We start from the raw sequence: 14,727 nt of genomic DNA on the forward strand, positions 1-14,727 counted from the left end.
ATAAATACGGAAAACGTAAGTTAGCAATTAATCTAAAGAGACGCCCGGCTCCCCTTAATTTCGGTTATTAACGTGCCAGCCGTAGGAAGGGGGAGCAGGGGGATGCTTCAGAGAGGAGCTAAATCGCACTGCAAACCCAAGCGGAAACACTGCCAAGGAACGGGTAAAAATGAAGCGAGCAAACGCCTCTTTTCTACCCTGCCCTACACGAAACGGCTCGGGGAGACCCCTCGGACGGCCAGCAGGGCCCCGGGGCGGCTTTCCGGGAGCCTCCGCCGATGAGACCCACTTCCTCCCGCGGGAGGAGGCGGCCGCGCAGGGCCGCTGGAGGATCGGCGAACGGCAGCAGCGCCCCACTCGGCTCGGCGCGGCCGGGCTCCCCCGCAGCGGGGAGGGCGGCCTAGAAAAGCGCTGCGGCAGCCCCCGCTCCCCGCGCCGCCGCTCGGGGCATTCCCCGCGCTCCGCCCTGACCCCCCCGCTCCCCGCGCAGCCGCCGGCTCAGCCGGGGCCGCCTCGGCCGCCAGGTGTCGCCGGCGCACGGGCGTCCCCGCGGCCCCTCCTGCGCCCGGAGCCGGCGGGGCTGGCTCAGTGCGAGCGGGCGGAGGCGTCAGCCCGCAGCGGGGACGCGCAGCCCAGCCCGGCTCGCCTCGGCTTGCCCCTTCCTCGCACACCCCCGCGGCCCGGCTCGGCTGACGCTCTCGGCACCGCCAGCGGCCGGCCGGGCGGCTCCCGAGCACGGCCTGCGGCCGCTCTCCGGTGGCGGCGGCGGGGAGCCGCGGCGAGGAGAAAGCTGCTGCTGCGGCGGCGGCGGCGGGGGGAGCAGCCATGTTGGAGCGGGGAATAAAGTGACTTTCCTCGGGGAGGGAGCGCGGCCGGCGGTCCGGCGAAGGCTCTCGGGCGGCGAGGGGAGGGGGGGTTCGGCTCCCGGCGGCCGGATACCGCTCCTAGGCGGAGGAGAAGGGGAAGGAGAAGGGGCAAAGGAACCGCCCCCGGACTCGCGAAGCTCCGGCGCTGCTGGTGAGTTGTGGCTGCTCATTGTCTCCCGGCCCAGGGGTGCGGGTCCGGCTCTCGGCGGGGTGTTGGCTCTCGGCCTGCGGTGCGTGGGACGTCGCGGGGGGTGATGTGACAGCGCGGCCCCGGAGCAGGGGGGAAGTGATGGTGGTCGTGGGAGAGCGCCCCGCGAGAGGGCCGGGGGCTGCCCGGAGAGCCCCGGGCGCGGGGAGCGCCGCTCGGCGCCCCCGGGCAGGGTCGGGCCGGGCTGCGGGGGATTTCCGCTGCCCGGTGGCGGCTGGGAGCGGCTCCGCGGGGCCAGGGGGCAGCTCCGAGAGGCTGAGCCCTCTGCGAGGGGAGCCGAGCGAAGCCGGGCCGGAGGGTGAGCCGGGGATGGCAGCCCCTGAGCACTGCCGAATTTTTTGGTGATCCTGCGTTCGTCACCGTCCTTTCCCCACCGCCTCCTCCCCTTCAAGCGAGGCAGCGTTCTCCTGACAGCTCTTCTGCTCGCAGCCTCCGCACGTATGACACATCGCTCCTATTGCAGGTCTCCCCCCACACGCACACCCAAAATATGTAGGTTTCAATGCGTGCCATAAGAGTTCTTCTGCTCTGAGCTCTGAGTTAGAAGGTGACAGGATACATGAACATTGTCTGACCCTGAACTTCTGTGAACTCCTCCTTCCCCTTCCTCGCTCAGATATGTAGTGGCTTGAGACCAGTGAGAGCAAAATGGTTCTCTCGAAAAGATGGGGAAAATCAGGTGGGATCGTGTATATTTTATATTTCTTGCAAATTTATTACGCCCACCCGTGCCAATTCCATGTTCATATGAGTGGATTAGCTGTTGCGCTAGAAGAATGTTGACCTTGATCCCCTTTGTCTCTCCTGCAACAATTTTGGTAGCTGGCTCTAGTTGTTTTAAACTCATTGCTTGTCTTTGGCACTTTGCTAGTGGTTGCTAATAGTGTTACGGTGTTACGAGCAAAATTGACTTATAATACAAACCCAGTAATTAAAAAAGCATCCATTTCTTTTTTTTTTTTTTTTTTTTAATTTTGGTGAATAATTTCTGTTCTTTTGTAATTTAACAGAAGATCAGTAGCAACATTCTTGTAGGTATCACGGTATAGCTACAAGAGCAAGCCTGGTTTGACGTTCTTCCATTACTTCTCTCTCCCCCGCTTTTTTATTGTATTAATTGAACTGGAAACTATATCTCCAAAGGTTAAATACTGAGAAGAAAACATTTATGAATTTAGACTTACTACCAAATTCGGATTTGTTTTTCATATTGGAATTGGGAAAAAAAGGAAGTAGGTGATCTGGTATTTTATGTGCTTAAGATGTTAAAGAAATTGCCATATTGCTTTGTTATAAGAATTCTGTATATTCACACACAGCTCTTGTAATTTACATCTGCACTTCTGTAAGTGACATGAGAGAGGCTTGTTTTGAATAATTAATGTAGAAGTAACAGATATGAAAACATAAAATCACATGTTTGAATACATGGTGAAAATTTTCCTTTAAAATTGTTTGTGTTTGAAAGAACAAACTGAATTTAATTTTCCAATATAGATATACCATTATAATGTTGACTTGGCATTAAAAGGGCCACTTAAATTGGAAAGATGAAAGCTTTTTTTTTTTCCTGGCATAATTTAAATACTGCTTTGACAATAATGAGTCTGACTTAAAAAAAAAAATCTTTAGGAAGGATAACGCAATGAGGTTCATACCTTTTATTTGCATACTGTGCTGTGTAGCTGTGTGTTTACCCAGGCTGGAGCTCTACACAAATCATGAGGTGGGTTCTGCCTACATCCGTACTGAAGAGTTTGCAAATTAAAGCCCATGTCCGAAGCAAATTATAGTTTGAATGTGGGGAGTCATTTATTTTAGGCTTGGCTAAGAATGTAGTGCATTAATTGATCTTTTTAATATGTAAAATGCCACTAGCGTTTAGTGAAATACCTAATTTATAATTGCAAATATAATTTAAATTGAGAAACAGATCATGGCTATATATTTCCCCTGAATGGCTCTGGCTTCAATTTCTGCCTAACACTGCAATGTGTAAATATGGTATAGCTTATGACAGGGATGTTAAGATGCTCAGTCTGCATGTGTTACTGTTACGATGTGGAGTTCTTACAGTAAAAGGATGCAGAATTTTTTGAATGGCCTAGTAACATACAAATCTTGTAATTTCTTAAATGACTACCTGCTGCTAGGGAAAAAAAAAAAAAAGAATGTTCTGCTCATCTTATTAAGTTTCTGTCCAGCAGTATATTTGAGTAATTGCATCTAAAAAGTGCAGTTGGGAAAGGCTTTGTTGAAATCTGGTTCATTGAACAGTCTACATTAAAATCTTTCCATGAGTTTGCTCTTGACCCTCTTTTCATGTTAAGTGAAAGCTGCTAGTTTTATACTAGTTGTGTATTTATTGAATATATTTTATGTTATAATGTGAAAATGGACAAGATCATGTTTAAAAATCAAGCTCAATTATTATAAAGCGTTTCTAGCATGGGCTAGAAACTCACTAAATGTGGCTTACAGTTCTTAAGTTACAAATAACTTTTTAGCTGCATGCTTTCTAATGCTTACTCTATTTCTGCAGCAAGCCTTATATAACTGTGGAGGACACCACTGTAATCGTAGCAGTTCAGAATTCTATATAATGCACTACAACTTCAGCATGTAAAAATGCTTTTAAAATGCCAAGTGTTTACATGACAGTTATGGTTCACATCCAAAGAACAAACTAAACCAGTGTATTGTTAGCCATCACTGCCTTATTTTGCAATGCACATAATTATGGCAGTGGCTTTTGTCTTCTGAGTGTAAGAATTGGAATTTGGGGGGTTTTTTTGGTGCCTGTTCACATACTGATGTAGCAACATGGATGATAGAGGTAAAAGCATTTTATATTTACTTATTTTAATTACTAGACAGCAATTTGCTTTTTAAAAATAAGTCTAGGCCTAGGGGTCTTTTAAAGCTTCCAGAATATTTTATATCCTGTTATTTATTCCTTTTGGACCCTGGTAATGTTTTTTCCCATGAAACAGGGCTTTCTCCAGTAACACCCACTAGTGGTATGGGATGCTTTTTTTTCCTGTATATTTTGTGAAGAGTCATGATGCACTTTTGACAGCTTTTATTTGAAAAAGAATGAAAGTTAATGCTTGTTTGGAAAAATGACTTTTTATAGTTCTGTGTTGAATACAAATTCATAGATACTCATTCTTTACTAACTCGATGGATTGGCAATTCTTCCAGACTTGTTGGTTTCCTGAACTTCTTTGAGCAGTGATGTCAACTGTCAAGAGTTTAGTAGAACTGGCTAATTAGAACATGTACAAACAGCAGTTTAAACCACTGATAGTCACAAGGCATAAACAAGACCTGTACTTGAGCTGATTTGCCAACTTGGAACACGAGAACATTGGGAAAGGAAACCAAAAGAGTTCTTTAGTTTTGTGATCACATTATATGGAAAACAATGAGCATAATAAGTGCATAAATCAGGTAATTTGCATTCGACCAGCTTTTGATACATCAGTCCTTGGATAGTAAGACTTCAACCACATCCTCGGAGATCATTATACCCTGTACCTGGCTGTGTTATAAAATACCATGGACACACTGATACTGGGAATGGTTGTAACCGTGCTTTACGGGGTATTTGGGCTTTTGTGGTGTAGTGCTTGCTTTTAAAGGATTAGAAATGTCATTCACTAGGAAACATCAGTTTATCAGGGGTGCTATGCCTAAGCACGAGTGTTGGGAAAAAAAGAAATGTGATAAAGCAGCATTTGTCAATGCAGCAGCAGAAGAAACAGCTGTCGAGTCACATTTTAATTTTTCATGTAGTAAGACAGAATTAGGCAAAATGATGTTAAGAAGACTGAAAAATACCAACTTTATAACATTTTTAACTCAATACTGAAAAGCTTCTCTGAATTTCAGGACAATTTTCTCCTTGCTTATTTCAGTAGTACATAGCACATGCAGTAAGCTGAAGGGCAGTTGTATCTTATGTTTTGATTATGACCTTTTATTTTTAATTTATAATCTCTGGAACAACTAGTTTTGCATATATTAAGATGATCAGGGCTGTGTTATTATACCAGAACAAAGAAATGACATGTCTTTCAGTTGCACTCCTAGCTACAGTTCTTGCCCATCTTTGATTTTAGGTTGAACTTCCTAGGTATTTTGCCTAAGTGAATGTTACTCTGTGCCCTCTAATCATATGTCATTTCATTATCTGTACCTCGTAATTGTACTCCCTTCTCTGACTGCTGCTGTTTTTAAAGGTTTGGTAGAGTTTCACGATGTTCTCTGATTTTGAACTCTGCATTTTGTCAGCTTCAGTAAGGATACTTGGATGCTTTCAGTTTGTGTTAAAATTGTCAGAATCTTGACATTCTCTTCTTTGCTTGGTCGATTAGAGCATTTTGCAGGCATGTAGCTGTACTGAGACAGTAATATCATAGTCAACTGTCATAACCTTTACAGTCTTTCAGAAATGTCTTTTCTCAAGTATTTCTGACTTCCTGTTCTTACAATATGGAGGTGTCTTTGTTTCTATGTTGTTCAGGTATGTGCAAGGTGTCTTTATACAGCAGTCATTAAAGTTAACATTTCGTAAGGTTTGCAGTTACTTGGTGTTCTCTGAAATAAGTATCTTTGCAAAATATGGATTACTAAGAATGATCAAAGGATATTAGTCATTAGCAAAACGATTGTCCTGTGATTGAGAGAAAACTGTTTGGATTAAAAACATATGGTCTATAGGTTAGTTTACAAAAAATGTAAAGAAGCCAGTTTACAAAAATGTAAAGAAATTGACACTGAGGTCAATTAATATGATTGATAAGAAAGGCCATTGTCTGTGATGAGGAAAGCCCATGCTGTCACCAAGTATTACAATTAGCTGTATTTTAGGATGAAATTGTATTCTAAGAAAGCCATTAGCCAGTTAGAAAAGCTGAAGAAAATGTAAGCATTTAATATTCTTAGAATAAGTTGATGTTCATGAAATACTGCTATATTCATAAGTAAACCAGCTGATAGTCATATGTGGTTCTCTGAGACGTTTCCTAAGAGAACCTGAAGGTGTTAAACAGCTGTCACTGAAGTTGTGAGTACAGGTTGGTAGGGCACTTTCTGGAGTGGAAATGCTCACCATATCTCTCAGTATGTCTCAGAACACTGAGAAATTACGTGATTTTAGCATAACTGAGGTTTCTTTCAGTGGTTTTAGGAGCTGGTTATATGCACAGTAATGGATATTGGTAGAGCAGGAGGTTAAGCAAAGAAAACAACTGTTGCTCAGCATATATTTATAGAGGACCAATCTTGTGAAGCCAATGTCTGGTTCTCTTGATAAGATTAAATACTTCACGTGGTATGTTTTGATATTGCATACAGACGTCACTGAAACTTTTTACTTGGCTCTTACGTGGCATTTTGATTATGGAACTAAAATGATAGATCAAGTGACAATATATGAAATGGTTTAAAACCCAGTGGATAATGTGAATCAAGTGGCTACCTATAAATAGTTGCTGTTACGTAACCGTGTGTGATGAGGGCTCCTCATCATCAAAGTGTCAAAGTACGTTGGTGAAGAAGCCCTGGGAAACCTGCTTGGTGTCAGCTGTTGGGCATTGCCACGAATAAAGTGAAAGTCAGTGAAACTTGCCCATTATTTCTGTAACTCCAGAAAAATAGGAAAACAATAGATACTGAAGAAAGGGTCATTACCGCAGGATGGATGCTTGGAAAAGTGGCAGCTTCCTGTTTGTTTGCTTTATGTGGAGTTTTATATCAGGCTTTAAAAGATAGAATACAGTATAATAAATTTTAAAATAAAATAGCTGTATTTGATAACTAAATTAAATATATGCAGCTATTAATATTAGCTTTTAGTTTGGGTATTTTTTCTGTAAAGGTTTGGAATAGTTCCTCATGTATAATACAGAACAGATATTAAGTGTTCATCTGTATTCAGTATGTGGGGTTTAGGGAGAGCTTTTATTTTGAAAATATAGTAATCAATAATATAATTAGTAGTACACAGGAGGAGGAAAAACAGTTATGAAATAATAGATTACATGTTATATTTGCATCAGTTTTATGTGTCTTGAAATGAAGTTGCGTTTCTCAGTGTAGCATTCATAAATCTTCTCTGTAGGCCAGAAAAGATGTGGCTTTATATAATATAACTGGGGAAAATTAAAAGGCATTTTTTTGGTCTGTCATTGGTTTATTGCCAGTGCATCTTCCTCTGTCCTTTCTCTTTGTCAAGATCTGGTTGTCATAAACAGCAGCAGAGTACCTACATGTGCAGGGGGCTTGTTGCCTGCTTAGCTGCTATTTAGTCTTAAAGCTGTCTCATAAATATCGTACTAAATGGTTCAAGCATCTGCTTGTAAAGCATGTGTCTATTTCATAATTCACCTTATTTATGTTTGCTCTGAAACCCAAATATAAAACTAAAGACTTCCAGTATGACTGTGAGAGACAAAGCTTGGGCTGCTGCTGCCTGTGAATAACTTATTTGCTCCGTAGAAGAGTTCGACCTGGCATAACTCTGGCGCTATCACTCAAAGCTGCAGTGATTTTCCTCTTTGCTGGCTGCAGCTCTCATCCCCACATTCCTGCCTTTGTACCAGTGTGTGTCTTGTGACTCTGTCAGGGAGCTGCTGCAGGTTACGTTGTGTTTGGCTTCAACTTTACTCTCATGTTTACAGGTAAATAATAGTCACTTTCTGCAGTACCGATGGAAAAACAGCAGTTTGTAATTATTTATTTTTTTAAATATCCTGAGCAGATGGGAGGGGAAACTTCCTGTGTACAGAGAGGAAAGGAGGTGCTCAACTGCTAAATATATCAATCATATATTCTGCATTAAAGTCTTTTAAAAATCATGTTTAAAACAGCAGTTCAGAAACTTAATTTGCTAGTGGGTAATAAGGCACAGTGTGGAAACAATTACTGATCTATCTTATAAAATATATTCTTAATTTTTAGTATGGGTACATGTTAGAGGTGAGAGTTATGAAATAGGATTTTTGGTGTGGAAATCATTACTGTTGGACAAAAGACATCTAAGGAAACTAAAAATTACACTTTTTTCTTACAAATAGTATTTTAAAACTAAACTTAATAAGCTGAAAATGAACTACAGTAGGAGTTTGAAAATATTTGGAAGATGCGACAATAAAAAAATTACTTAACTATAGTATTCATATTTTAAGATGGGCCCAGTAGTGGAGTTATGCAGGGTTCTTGTTTTGTTTCTGAAGATTTGAACCTCGGGAGAGGCGAGATCATTGGCATTGCTGAAGCCACAGTTTGGATTTAAATCACTGAAATTTATAGTGAAATTTACAGACAGAGTGGTCTTGAGGATAATGACCTGTATAATACTCAGTAAAGCAATTTCAGAGGCAATTCTAAAAATGTGAGATTTTCCATAATGTTTCATTACCTCTGTAAATGTGATTCAATAGGTTATGGCAAAGAAGAAAAATATTTTGAAGCTTATGCTATTTACCTTCAGGATTAAACAAGATAAACAGCTTAACAGTGTTCCCATTTGCACAAGTCACAGTATTTTTAAACCTACTGCTTGTAATTCTGGGTTGTTTATCAGAGAATACAGTTAACCTAAATGTCTTTTGGAGGCTTGTTTCTGATACATCTCAGTATAATTCTGCAAAGCAAAATGTTTGATCCATAAGCCAAAAAAGAGCTTTAAAACGTATGTAGTCAGAAGGTGGCCTTTGGTTATTAACCATAGTCTTTTTTTTTTTTTTTTCTCTTGTGGGCTGCATGGGGGAACAACATAATGGTGTATAGCAATTAGTTTCTTCAGAAGTTATATGCCTTTCTTCTTGAATTATGCAATTTTAGTATTTTAGAAATGATACAAAGCAGATTATGAGTTCTGAAGATACAGATTTGATATGCTTTGGTAGTCAGCTTAGTTACTAATACTTAGTAATTTAAAATGTGTTTGAGTATGGTTTTTGTATAAAATATAAAGTGTTCAGTGCAGTTAATTAAGTGCTCTAAACCTGCTTTCTTTAAAAGGAACTTTTTTTTTAATTGTTCCTGGTGGTCTTACATAATAAGTTTTGACTTCCTGGTATTTGTGAATATTTCTGGTAGTGGAAGAGGTAGACATTAGTTGAAGGATTTAAGTCATTAGATGTTTGTCACTGTTAAAATTTTAATTTGGGCATGAATGGATAGCTAGTGATCATTTTCACCTGTAGCTGCATCTTAATAAAATACCTATATTCTTCTTAATCATCTGTTTCTAGCAGTGGCTAGATAAAACATGAATTTTTTTTCAGTAAATAAATTATTCACATCTAAAATATGAATTATGCCAGATTGACTGATTTGCATTGTGCCTTTTTAAAAAAATGTGTATCTCTGTAACCAGTAGAGAGAAATAGGTTCAGAGGGTAATCCAAAGATCTTAATACAGAGCCACCTCTCTTCACATTTACCTTGGAGGCAGCCCATCAGAACCATTGTTTTTGTATTACAGCATTACAGTTTGAGTTGAATGAAGCACTTATTTCCAAATCATTCTCTTGCATCAGTGAACTGAAGAGGTTTTCATACCTGTCTGCATTACAAAGTTGATGGTGAAGAAAGAAGAGAGAAACTGGCTGTGGGATGGAGCCAAGCATTTTCTTACTGGTGCTGGGAATGGGTAAGATGTCTCCAGCACTGGTGTGATTTCTTAAGTGCTTCAGGTGCCTAAAGATGATCAGTGTCAGTTCCCACCCCCTTCCACCTCCCCCACTTATGCATTTAGGTCTTTCACTATGTAAGCACTAAAACATGCAGATTTTTCTTTATTCATCACTCCTGCTTGCAAGTGTTTAGCATTTTAAAATTCTAGTCATGTGAGTAGTAGTGATAGTATATTTTAATATTGAAATAGGTTCCTGAATGAACTGTGTTCATGTTATGTCTTCTGGCAATTTCAGAAACTAGGATTGCAAGGAGAAATAAAAACGATCTGTTTTTTTTTAGTAGGAGAACCTTCTTCTTTAAATATATGTGCTCTGTGATAAAGTAAGACAAGTGAAGATTTGAGCATATCTTACACCTGCAGTTGATGTTCATTCTTGACTTTTTAATGATACTCTACTTCATGAAGTTAATGGTAAATTTACATCTTTACGTGATTGGATTGTCATATCTGCTTTTGGTAATTGGAATTGTATCTTAGTTCAGAGTTTGTTGTTTGTTTTGTGTTTTTACTTGAAAGATAGGATGTGAAGTTTTCTTCTACTTAAATTTTGAGAATTATTTCCTTCAATTGGTTGACATTATTTGCCAAGTTCTATGCTAGTTTAGATAACTTGCTGAAGATATTTTAAAATGTTACTGCAACAGGTTTTGTGTAGTGACATTAGTCAATTCTCATGAAAAGTGGTGCATCACTAGCTAAAAAAATACATAGGATGGGTTATGTCAATTTTTGGTTGTTTAATTTGAGGCTTCTTTTAAGATACTGATCTTAAGGGTATAGGTGCTGAGAATGCTTTGAAAATCAGACTTTGTGGAGTTGTCTGCAGAGACCTGTCAATAGAAATAATACCCTGGCAGTGTCTGAAAACCTAGTGGCATAGATTTTAGTAAATATTTCTAAGAAAAAACTGCAGAAGCAAAGACAGTACTTTAATACTGCTAAGCCACCTTTATACTGACAGAATGGCCTAGTTTTTCCTGTTTCTATGGCTAGATGTTATCTTGCTCTCAGTCTGTTTATACCAATGTAAATGAATCTAACCTGGATTATTTCATCTACATTAATGCTTTATGTCTCACTGTAGTTAATTGCATGGGGCCTCTTCAGTCATATCTCATGCAGAATTAACATAATATGTAACCTCACTCCTTCCAGCCTGATCTGAAACACAGACTTGGAAAACAGTCCCGTTAACTTTCTTATATAGGGAATGTTTCCTCTTAGCTACATTTGATATGCAAGGCTTCCAATAGTAGGCTGTTAAAAAACCCCCCACAAAGGTCTTTGTCACTGAAGGAGGAAAAAAGCCTGAAACGTCTGATAAAGCACAGGAAGCAAAATTGTTGACAGAGAAAATTCCTTTTCAGTATAGTCACTTTTATGAGAAGCGCCACTCCCCAAAGGTAATATATTTAACTGTTAGTGGATCCTCATGACATAATAGATTTTTTTTTTTTTTCTCTTATAATCAAAGGTTTGAAAGGGATTAAGAAAACTGCGTGGGTTAATTTTCTTCCAAATTTTTTGTGGTGTTTGGCTGTGTTACTTGTGATATGTTCTAGTTTATAAATGTTTGCCTTTCTGTGATCATAAGAGGCTTTGGAAAAATGACATGTTCTGTTTTGTGCAGAAGTGTGAGACATTTATGATGGTCTTTTCGCTTGATTCCTATCCAAGCTCCTACAGTGTGCACAAGCCTTGCTTTTTCTGCTAGGTAGTAATATTCCAGTTGGATTGACTTATCGTGGCTCTTTATCAGAAAGTCTAGGAAGCTTTTTGATTAGGCAGTCTGAAATACAGAAAAGATGCACTATTTTACAGCATAGCGATGCATCTTTTTTTTTTTAAATAATGTCCCTTTGCCCTCTTTGGATGGGCAGCTCTGTTGCATTTTTGAACCAAACCTTAGGGTTAGCAGTGGTTTTGTTGGGTAGCAGAGAGGACAGAAGGTGTCAGAAGTGGGGGAAGGAGCGCAAAGAGAGCTTTTCAGGTAGGGCATGGTGTTCTGTGCATTGATCCAAAATTGGATATTACTGCAGTGTGTTCACCCAGGTTTTCTTTACTCTTTTCTGGGTTTTGGTGCATATGTTGCACCGGAATTTATTTACTGAAATAAATCCATGAGATTAGCCATACAAATTTGTACTGTTATAATAAAGATGGGAACTTGTGTCTTCTGATCAGGGAAAGCTATGTGTGAAATCGGTACATGATTGTCCTGTAGAATTACTTAATTCTGTGTCATTTTGAAGTGCTACTTAGGTACAGTTTATCTGTTACATTGAAGGGGGTTTTATCTTGAATTTTGTTTTTTAAAATGGTGTTCTATCTGTTAATTTCAAAAAGGAGGCAATATTATGTATATGAAATGTTAAATTAATAGAAAAGAGAAAGGCAAATGGATAGAAAGACATTCTGACCTTTTAGAAAACAGAAAATATTTAACATTATAGTAAGCATTAGTAGGCCTTTATATGTTTCATGTAAGGAATCTGAAAGTAACTCCAATAAATGTGACCTATTTTTGAATTTTGGACTATTGAAAATCCTATTTATGATGTATTTGGAAGTGTTCTTACTTGAAAGGTGCAATGAAAGTTTCAGGTATTTCCTTAGTTAAACTTTCATGTATTTTGAGAGGAGGAGCAATTTTATGCCTGGGTGAAATTTTTATATGGCAAATGAGATGTAAAGAAAGGCAACCACATGTTCTTCACACATGCAAGAGCATGTTCTGTCAGCAGTTTCTGCAGTTACTTTTGTTGCACACTTCATGATTAGTTAATGTGTGTTGGGCATGTTATAAATGCATGTCTGGCATATCAGAGTATGATTTATACTGTGTAAATCATAAATACTTCATTCAGTATTTTCGCTGCTCATTACCCAGAATTGTCTAGCAGCACTTGAGAGAGTAAATGAATTCTCCTAAGACCTAAATGCTGTCATCAGCAATATCTCCATGTTTACATTCTCAGCTGCATGGACCACTCTTTGAAATTACCTGCTGTGTGTATAAAGAATATTAAAGAGTTTGTCATGCTAAAGTAGAAGTTTAATACAATCACTAAATAAATTCAAGATTTTCTGAAAGAAATTGATGTCTTAAATGTCGATATACAGTCTCAAAACAGCAGTATTAACCTTCTCCTTGGGTTAAAGAGAAAGTACTTTTAAACAGCTTTTGGTCATTATTCAAAATTAATTATTTATTTTAAAGGGGGAAGTGAACTTTCTTTATATGAAATGGTGAACAATGCTAAAATTAACCTCATCTGTAGCATGTCATGTACTGTTTAACAAAATGATGCACCTTAATTCAGTATCGTTTAAGAGAATAACAATGTCTGCTAGGTGTTTTTATTTATACAATCAGATCAACATAAATAATCTGAATTAAAACCCAAGTTTGAGTCATTGTCTCCAGAGGTTGTGCCTCTCTAGGAGTGCAGGTATCTGGGAGTGATATTCCTGTCCTGGAGGATATGAGACTGTCTGGGTCAGGGCATGGTGGGCACCAGGCTCTTTATAGCCAGGCTGTGTCACAGAGAGTGATGTGGCCACCATGGCTTCCCTTCTGTCATCTCATTTTATTACATGAGTTACTTGCTGCAAAGCTCTTTCCTGTATATGCTCATTGACCTAAGCACTAATGTGCTGTTCATCAGACCTGTGCATTCCAAAACAGGGCACATTTTCAATTTGTCCTCCAAGATGCTCTGCAAAGTGCATGTAGTATACTGCAAAACAAAGGGAGATCCTTAGGTCTTTTAGTTGACGTGGTGATTAAATTAGGTAGTTCTCACAGAGGATACTTTGGTCATAAATGAAGTGAAAACCTGTTCATTACAAGCCTTATTAATAAGAAACATTTATTCTACCTTTACACCTCATGCATAACCTCATCTTGTTTTAATAAAAGTCAGCTAGTGTAATATATAATTAAACAGTTTTTAACCATTTCTCAATTATCATAATAAATTGTGAAAGAAACTATGTCAATCCTTTAAGTCATATCCAAAAAAGCTGGTTTTTGGGCTTATTTTGCTGTCTTAGGGAAATACATTCAATGAGAATTTTTACTGGTGGTTTGTAAAACATGGATTGCACCACAAATTCAGTTTCAGAAGTATATTGAGCTGTAAATAGATTCATACTGGTTTGATAGTAGCAGACTCTGATCCCTATTATTGCTTTTATTTTATTGTGAAGTACAAGGGGTTCAGCACAGTATTTACAACTGGATTTGTTTGTTACATCTGAGAATGGAAAGTTTTGCTTTAGGTGTCTAGCTAGTGTGTATGACAGGCAGTGTCTGTTTCAATTCTCTGCCACCCCTTGTCTGTGGAGAAAATATTTATTTCGAAGGGTTGATGCAAGATATTTCAAGTGTTTATAAATCCTCAGGTTTGGCTTACCAAATTTTCTTGCTCTCTGCATATGCCAGCTGCAGCAGCATGCCACACACATAGCTTAGTTTATTAATCTTTGGATTCGGGGTTTTTATCTCAAAAGTCTTTCGCCAAATGAAAGTTTACTACTGCATTTTGATATTTTACATCATCTTGCTGGGATACTCATGATCCTTTATAAGGTTAATTTTCTTTATATTGGAATTTCTAATTAAGTAAAAGTATTTTCTGTTTGACTTCTGTACTTGTTTATAACTCTGTCCTATTTCAGTAGTAAGCAAGAGCTAATCTAGTGTGGAAATAAGCAGTATACCTGGTTTGTGCTACTCTGTTGTAATAGATTTCCACAGCATGTAGACAGTATGTGTAGCAAGAATAGGCTTAAAGAGAGTTGGTCCCAACTTTACTTTGTAAATCAGATCTGAATATTTAAAATTGAAATTTAATGATAAATACATATTTCAAAAGCAAATCAGTGATACTTGTGTTAACCTTGTAGAATGGAGATTCTTTAGAATTATAGGGTTT

The 14,727-nt window shown here is 38.9% G+C and overlaps 1 protein-coding gene across 3 annotated transcripts in view; it reads left to right on the plus strand.

Moving 5' to 3' along the window:
- Nucleotides 1-875: 875 nt before the first annotated feature.
- CDK17 (cyclin dependent kinase 17) overlaps nt 876-14,727 on the plus strand; it is a 90,765-nt gene continuing 76,913 nt past the window's right edge. Inside the window, exons 1-2 of one of the 3 annotated variants that reach the window (XM_063154852.1) lie at nt 882-1,017; nt 9,627-9,739. The gene's annotated coding sequence lies outside the window, so the exon portion shown is untranslated. Of the gene's footprint in view, nt 1,018-9,626; nt 9,740-14,727 lie in introns of all 3 variants that reach the window. The other 2 variants (XM_063154851.1, XM_063154853.1) reach the window with 2 other exon arrangements.

The sequence above is a fragment of the Melospiza melodia genome, chromosome 4 (assembly GCF_035770615.1).
Source record: "Melospiza melodia melodia isolate bMelMel2 chromosome 4, bMelMel2.pri, whole genome shotgun sequence".
In the NCBI taxonomy this organism is placed as follows: Eukaryota; Metazoa; Chordata; class Aves; order Passeriformes; family Passerellidae; genus Melospiza; species Melospiza melodia.